Genomic DNA, 6,986 nt, shown 5'->3' on the forward strand with positions numbered 1-6,986 from the left:
TACAAATTTGTCAGAACTAAAAAAATACATTTTTACAAAAAGCGGTTATATTTTTTTAACGAAACAAAAACGTATCGTATTTTAAAAAGCAAAGAAATTTGGGATTTAAAAAAAAGATAAGTACGAGACTGTATAGCTTTACAATTATAATCTGACCCATTTTAGAATCTTGAATAAAAATCACTTAACAAGTAAGTTAAGAATGGCGTACCACGAAAGACGGCAAGTTAAGCATGTAGATCAATGATCAGTCCGATGCCTCAAAACTCTGTATTACACAAGATTTCATTTACCCCTAAAGTACTTTACCCCTGAACTACGCTTAACCCCAACTTCCCTTTACTCATAAATTCCGTTTACCCATAAACTCTACGACCACCCTGATCCTCATTACAAGTAGATGGCGGAATGCTGGGTAACTATTTTAAGCTGATTTATTTGCTCATGTATTCAATTTCTGCTTTTCCATTTAAGGCCATCTTTTTGACAGGGATAATTTTTTTCAAAAAATATACACATCAACAACTCCTGGTGTGCGGACCTTTGACCACAGGTGCTTTGACCATAGGCCTTTGACCATAGGTGGTTTGACAACAGGTGTTTTCTCGGCAGAGGGTCTTTGATCACAAGTGGTTTGTCAACGGTTGTTTGATCACGAGCGCTGTGTCCGCCTTTGACCATAGGTTGTTCGTCCAATGCTGGCGTTTAATAAAACAGGCGCTTTGTCCATAAATTGTAAGGATTAACTTTAAAAGTTGTGTAATTATATTTTAAATTGCGGCAGGATGTAATAATATGTTAATTCAGCATGTAAAGACAAGGCATCTAAACCATACAAATATTACTTCTTTGACTATACTGTTGGCATGTTTTTTACTTTCTCGTATATACGTAGTATAGAGAAAGTATTGTAATCGTGCAAAAAAAAAAAAATCGAGATTTTTACAAATCTCGACGTTTTACACCTCACTGATACGGAAAAACATAATTTTGCAATCTTGTCCGTATGTCTGTGTGTGTGTGTGTCTGTCTGTCTGTCTGTCTGTCCGTGTGTAAACACGATAACTTGAGTACCGTTACAGCTAGGTTGATGAAATTTCATATATAAGTATTTTATCAAAATCGTAGATCCGTATCAACCTTTGAGCGATTTCCGATAACCGGAAGTGGTACTTTTCCTACTTTGAATTTTTCAAAAGCCTATAACTTGAGTACTATTTCAGATAGATAAATGAAATTTCACATGTAAGTAAAAGATCTAATTCTCTACCTTCTGTTAAATTTTGAGTAATTTCCGTTGACTGGAAGTAGTAATTTACGCTACTTCCGATTTCTCAAAAAACTAATGTAAATTTTTAAAGTACTAATAATATTGCGCACTATTATACGCGTTTTTATTCGGCGTTTGCTTGGTGCGCAATGTTTTTTTTATGAGATTCTATTCTATTTTTAAAAGTTTAAGTATTTAAAATGGATTAAAAATCATAACTATATCCCCAGTTACCACCCCCTGTTGTTTTATATAAGAATATTCGAGAAAGTTTAGGGGAGATCACTACCGGTTTATTTATCCTTCGTTATCCTTTATATTTATGTATTTTCAAATAGGCCTATATCTACATTATTTATTTCTGAAGCTTGTTATATGTCATTTTATTTGTGTTCCATTTATATTTAAAATAAATTTATGAGGCCTAGCACCAGTCTATGTGGAGACTAAAACATCGTTCTTGAAATTTTTTAGTACATATTAATTTCTATTAATGGAGTCTCGTGAAACATGTATAAAATCGTATTAATTGTATCATAAATTTAAATCAAATAACAATTAATAATTTTTATTTTAAAATCTATATATTATGGTTAACCCCCCTCTGTGGTCAAAGCACCTAGGACCACATGGTGTAGGAATAGCATTTTATATGTCATCAATAAGCAACACGTCTTTTTTGCAGCTTAATGCTTCTTCATTAGCAAATAATTAATGGGTAAAGATAATTACCTCAACACAGCAAGAGATGATCGTCACGAAATACATAAAGTTTACGAGTCGTGGTTGGCGTTTAAATTTTAAATAATTTGTCGGTGGTTCACTTTACAACACTGAACAGGTTAAACAAACAGAGTTGGTCATTTCACAGTTTGTCTGACTGAGTTGGTCATTTAACAGTTTGTCTGAGTTGGTCATTTAACAATTAGTCTGAGTTGGTCATTTAACAGTTTGTCAATGCTTCAAACACAATAAAACAAGTCGGATTGAATAGTTGTGTATGGGTTGTTTACTTTTACCTATTTGAACCGCATCCCATACTTATTTTTCCAATGCTTCTAATACATGTTACTAAGTGTTGATTTTAACATTGGAGGTGGGTGGGTGTATTTAAGGGTGGTGGGTGGGTGGGGGGGGGGGGTAGCGTAGAAGAGGTGAGGTTTAGTTAGATGGTGAAGTAAGTGGCATGATGTAGTTACCGTAAAATGACTTTACCGTAAAATTAATGAAGTTTCCGTAAAATAAATAGAAAATACCGTAAAATGAATGTAGTTACCGTAAAATGAATGTAGTTATCGTAAAAATGAATGTTAACGTACACTGAATGTGTTTACCGTAAATGAAATGTAGGCACAGTAAATTTACAAACCCCAAGTGTAAGACAAAATTTGACCTACGATTACAATTTTATTGCAACAATTCACGATTGTTTTTTTTTTAAATTATTTAGCAATTTTTAAATCAGCCAATCAGAGCGTTGAATTAGACAATATTCACTCACAACAAAACTTAACCAACCAATCAGGATGGATTTTTTTTTTAAATTACCAATCAGATGCAGGGACAACCTAATTTACCAACTTTCATTCTGCCTGATGTTGATTGTATTAAAGTTCTAGCTTTAGGATTTTCTTAACCAAAAGGTCGACAACAAAATGTATTTTTAGAATATTACGTAAATTCAAAATGGATTTCGCTTATATTCATTTAAGTAGGAAAGGCTAGGACAATGCAACAAGGTACTCACGCGTGAATGGAAATAAACGCACATCTTCTCTACCAACACATGAGCGACACAAATTTACTGCCACATATCTAAGTTGGACCATGCTAGGAAATAAATATATTTAAAATGCCTATCCTAATTTGGTAAATAAAAGTAAATTTATACTGAAATATAAAAAGTGTGAACATTCTACGCACGAGTGCCGTGATTTCCTCAACGTTTCATTGAATGGAGATCTAACAAGTGTAAAAAAAAAATCTTTTCATGAAATCATGATTTATTCATCTATTTTAAAGGATTAGCTTCCGTCTCCGGAAGATTAATTTGATATGAAATTATATTAAAAATATAGTTGCCTTGTAACTGTAAGTAAGTAGTAAAGTACCCTTTCAAACCTGACGGTCTCTGTTGTAGGTGAATTAGAGTTATCTTATTTCATTGACCTCGGCGTAGAAAAGATAGTATGGTCGGCATTATGCCTAGCTGCCTTTATTTTTCCTCAAAGATATTCAGGTAACAGTCATAGCTGGGTGGACTCAGAGACGTTATATGTACACTAACACGGGATTTGAACTCGAGACTTTCGGGTTAGTCGTATGCTCTTTCATCCGACCAATACCTTATCTCTCAAGATGCATTTATCTTTACCTTTTGAAAGAAACCGCTCAAATATACATGGAAAATGGCTACGTTATAATATTGGACAACAAATCGAATTACTGAATAACTGATTAACTGACAGATATATATTGTGATTACACTAAAATCTAGTACACAATAAAATAGACTACATTATCGCGATATAAAAACGGGACTGGACGACTTCTCTATATGCACTCTATGTGAAGATTAAAAAACAGATTCAAAATCGAACCAGCATCAATTCCAAATAGCTCAAAGTTAATCTCATTTGTTCTTGTGTTCAGAAGATCTACTATGAACTTGCATTTCTTTAGAATTGCTAAAATCTCTCCGTGAACTCATCTTTCATTTTGTTTAATGTTGTTTTTATTACGACATTTTTTTTTTCAAATTTTTCGAAATAAAGTAATTTACCGCTCTCTGTGTCTGAATTTTTTTTTCGAAACAAACTTCTTCAAGCAAGGCATATGCTGGGGTTTGCTTTCTTTGCAGTTTTACATTTAGCTCGTTTAGTTTCTTTGTGATATCCATCTATGAAGTCGAATGTTTCAATTTGGGATAGACAAGTTAATAGGAAGTACATTAAAATAGGGAGTTACTGAATATTCTAATAGAATAGCGAGTGCTTATTGTTTATTATTATATCGTTCATTACCGAGTGTTGAAGAACAATATTTTTATGAGTTTTGAAAATAAAATAAAATAATTATAAACATTTGTGGATGGCGTTGAAGAGCCACATCTCGACACCAAGGGAGCCGCATGCGGATCGCGAGCCGCAGGTTGCCGACCGCTGGGTTATGTTATTACAACGCCACACATCAACGCAAACATTCTTCCCTTTCAACCATCTATATCTATACAGTCCTCAAACAGTTTTTCTTTTTTTTTAACTGTTTTTTTTTTCTTTCTCTTTTTTTGGCCTCAGACATGTAATTTACAGCGTCAGTTGTGTGTGTTCGCTTTAGTATTACAGTTTTCATCATCGGCTTGTGAGGACTGATACAGATTCACAAATAGTATTATTTCCTTCTTACTTGTAGCCTACTTTGATTCATTTAAGATAGTTTACTTATAGATAGATCTAATACAAAACGTCTAAATATAAAAAAAAAAAATAAAAAAAATAAAAGTCAACCTGAAAATGCAAAGGCGACTGCGCTAACTTAGTTTTCTTGGTATTAATAGTACAGCTGGTAGATACTTTTGACAACTTATTGTTGAATTAGCAACTAACAATTACTAGGAGTTGTGATTAAAATTTTGTTATTAATCACTAAAAGTTTTAAATACTTTCCTTGTAATTTAATTTTTTTATAATTAATACTGACGTTTGTTTACTTGTTTTTGTTTCATTATATATTAATTCTTTTTCTTTTCTTTTTATCGTTTAATTATATAATTACCTCCCTTTAAAAAAACATTGTTTGTTATTTCCCCTGACAAAAAGTTCTACGCGCGAGATATTTTGACAGAAACAGAAGACGACAGCAAACCGCTGTGAACTGTGTTACACCTTGGTGCACTCTCGAGACTAACACTAATAATCTGTGGGTATTTCACCCCCACTTCACCCCACCCCCGCCTCTCCCTAATTCTTCAGCAGGTCTTAACACAAAAAAATTACCAATCGCTCTCTAGAGGGTATCGCACGGGCACACGGATCAGCGCGGCGTGAGTACATCCCAGTAGCACGTGCATCAATCATTGACCAGCCGGGTGAGAAACACAATCAGCGCGGTGGTAACAAGGTCGGTAACCGGATCTGTTTGACACGTGGTAAGATAGCCGGACCCGGTAGCGGAATACTTAGCCGGACCTGTTAGCCGGAACACTTAGTCGGAACACTTGGTGAATCGGATCACGGAGCTAACCGGAACACTTAGTTAGCCGCACCACTAGGTTAGCCGGAACACTAGGTTAGCAGGAACACTAGGTTAGCCGGAACACTAGGTTAGCCGGAACACTTAGTAAACCTAATAACGGACATAGCCTGTTCACTTATTTTACCGGACCACTAAGTTAGTCGGAATACTGTGTTAGCCGGACCCGTAAGCCGGACCCAGAATTTAGCCGGACGACAGATTTTTAGCCGGAATACTGAGCTAGCCGGACCAATGAGTTAGCCAGATCAATAAGTTAACCGGAACTCTATCGGACCAATGAATTAGCCGGGCCCGTAAGTAAGATCACTGATTTAGCCGGACCGCTGCGTTGGCCGGAATACTGAGTTAGCCGGACCGCTAAGCTAACCGCGCCACTAATTTAACCGGACCCTTGAAAACTAGACCATAATTAGCCCACTAGTAAACCGGACCACGGAACGAAATAACTTTTCTCTTAGCAGCCGTCACGTGATACCCGTCTCGCAGCATCAATCATGCATGTGTTCATAAGCCGTGGGCGCCATGTTTCTTGTCGTGACGTCACAAATCATGGAGGTAACCTCTGATCAAAATCCCCCCCCCCCTACCCGAACAAGAGAGTAGAGATGGCTTACAGTAATGTTATATAGGGATTATGGCCGAGCCTGAGGGAATGATCTGTTTTAGCTGTCTCTTGTAGCTTTCTATAATTCATGATATTGTGGTTCTGTCAATAAAACAGCAACATGGGATCTATAAATAGCCTGATCTAGATCGTGTACAGTGAAAGAATCGACATACTTTAATGCTGTTTGTTTCTTTGTTTTTAGAAATATTAGAGGGGGGGGGGAGGGATTTGCATATATAGATTTGTCGTTATCTCTTCTTAATCTTAATATTTGTTCTTAAATGTAACACTCAATAGTTGAACACACTAGACGAACTGCATTCGTGTATAATTGAGTAAGATTGTATTACTGTAGTAAGTAAGGAACTACTAGAAACTTAGCAAAGTTTAAGATTTCAATAAAATTACCTTTCCATTCAGGAAGTATTTTTATCAACTAACCAAAGTTTCACGGCGACTAGATGAAAGGTGCAGCCATACACAAAGGGCACACACACACAGACACAGACACACACAGACACACACACACAGACACACACACACACACAAACCCACATACTTTAATTTTTATGTGTATAGACGACTCGACCGGAAACCCCGTTTTTGCTAATTAAGTCGAGATGTCTGACGAAGTCTAATTTAGCTAATTAATTAGCTACTCGACATTAGACAATTATGGTCGCGATCCATACAATTTACTCCCGTCAAGTCAGTCGTTGGTAGAGCTCTTGATCCAAAGTCAACTAGTTTTTGACCAGATTTTTGTCGCGTGGTGTCCTAGGTCACCTAAGTGATGACATGTCACACAATATGATGACATGTCACACAATATGATGACGTTTTTCACACGAGTCT

Source organism: Physella acuta, unplaced genomic scaffold, assembly GCF_028476545.2.
Source record: "Physella acuta isolate Inbredline_101_S28 unplaced genomic scaffold, ASM2847654v3 ptg000705l, whole genome shotgun sequence".
NCBI classification, from domain to species: domain Eukaryota; kingdom Metazoa; phylum Mollusca; class Gastropoda; family Physidae; genus Physella; species Physella acuta.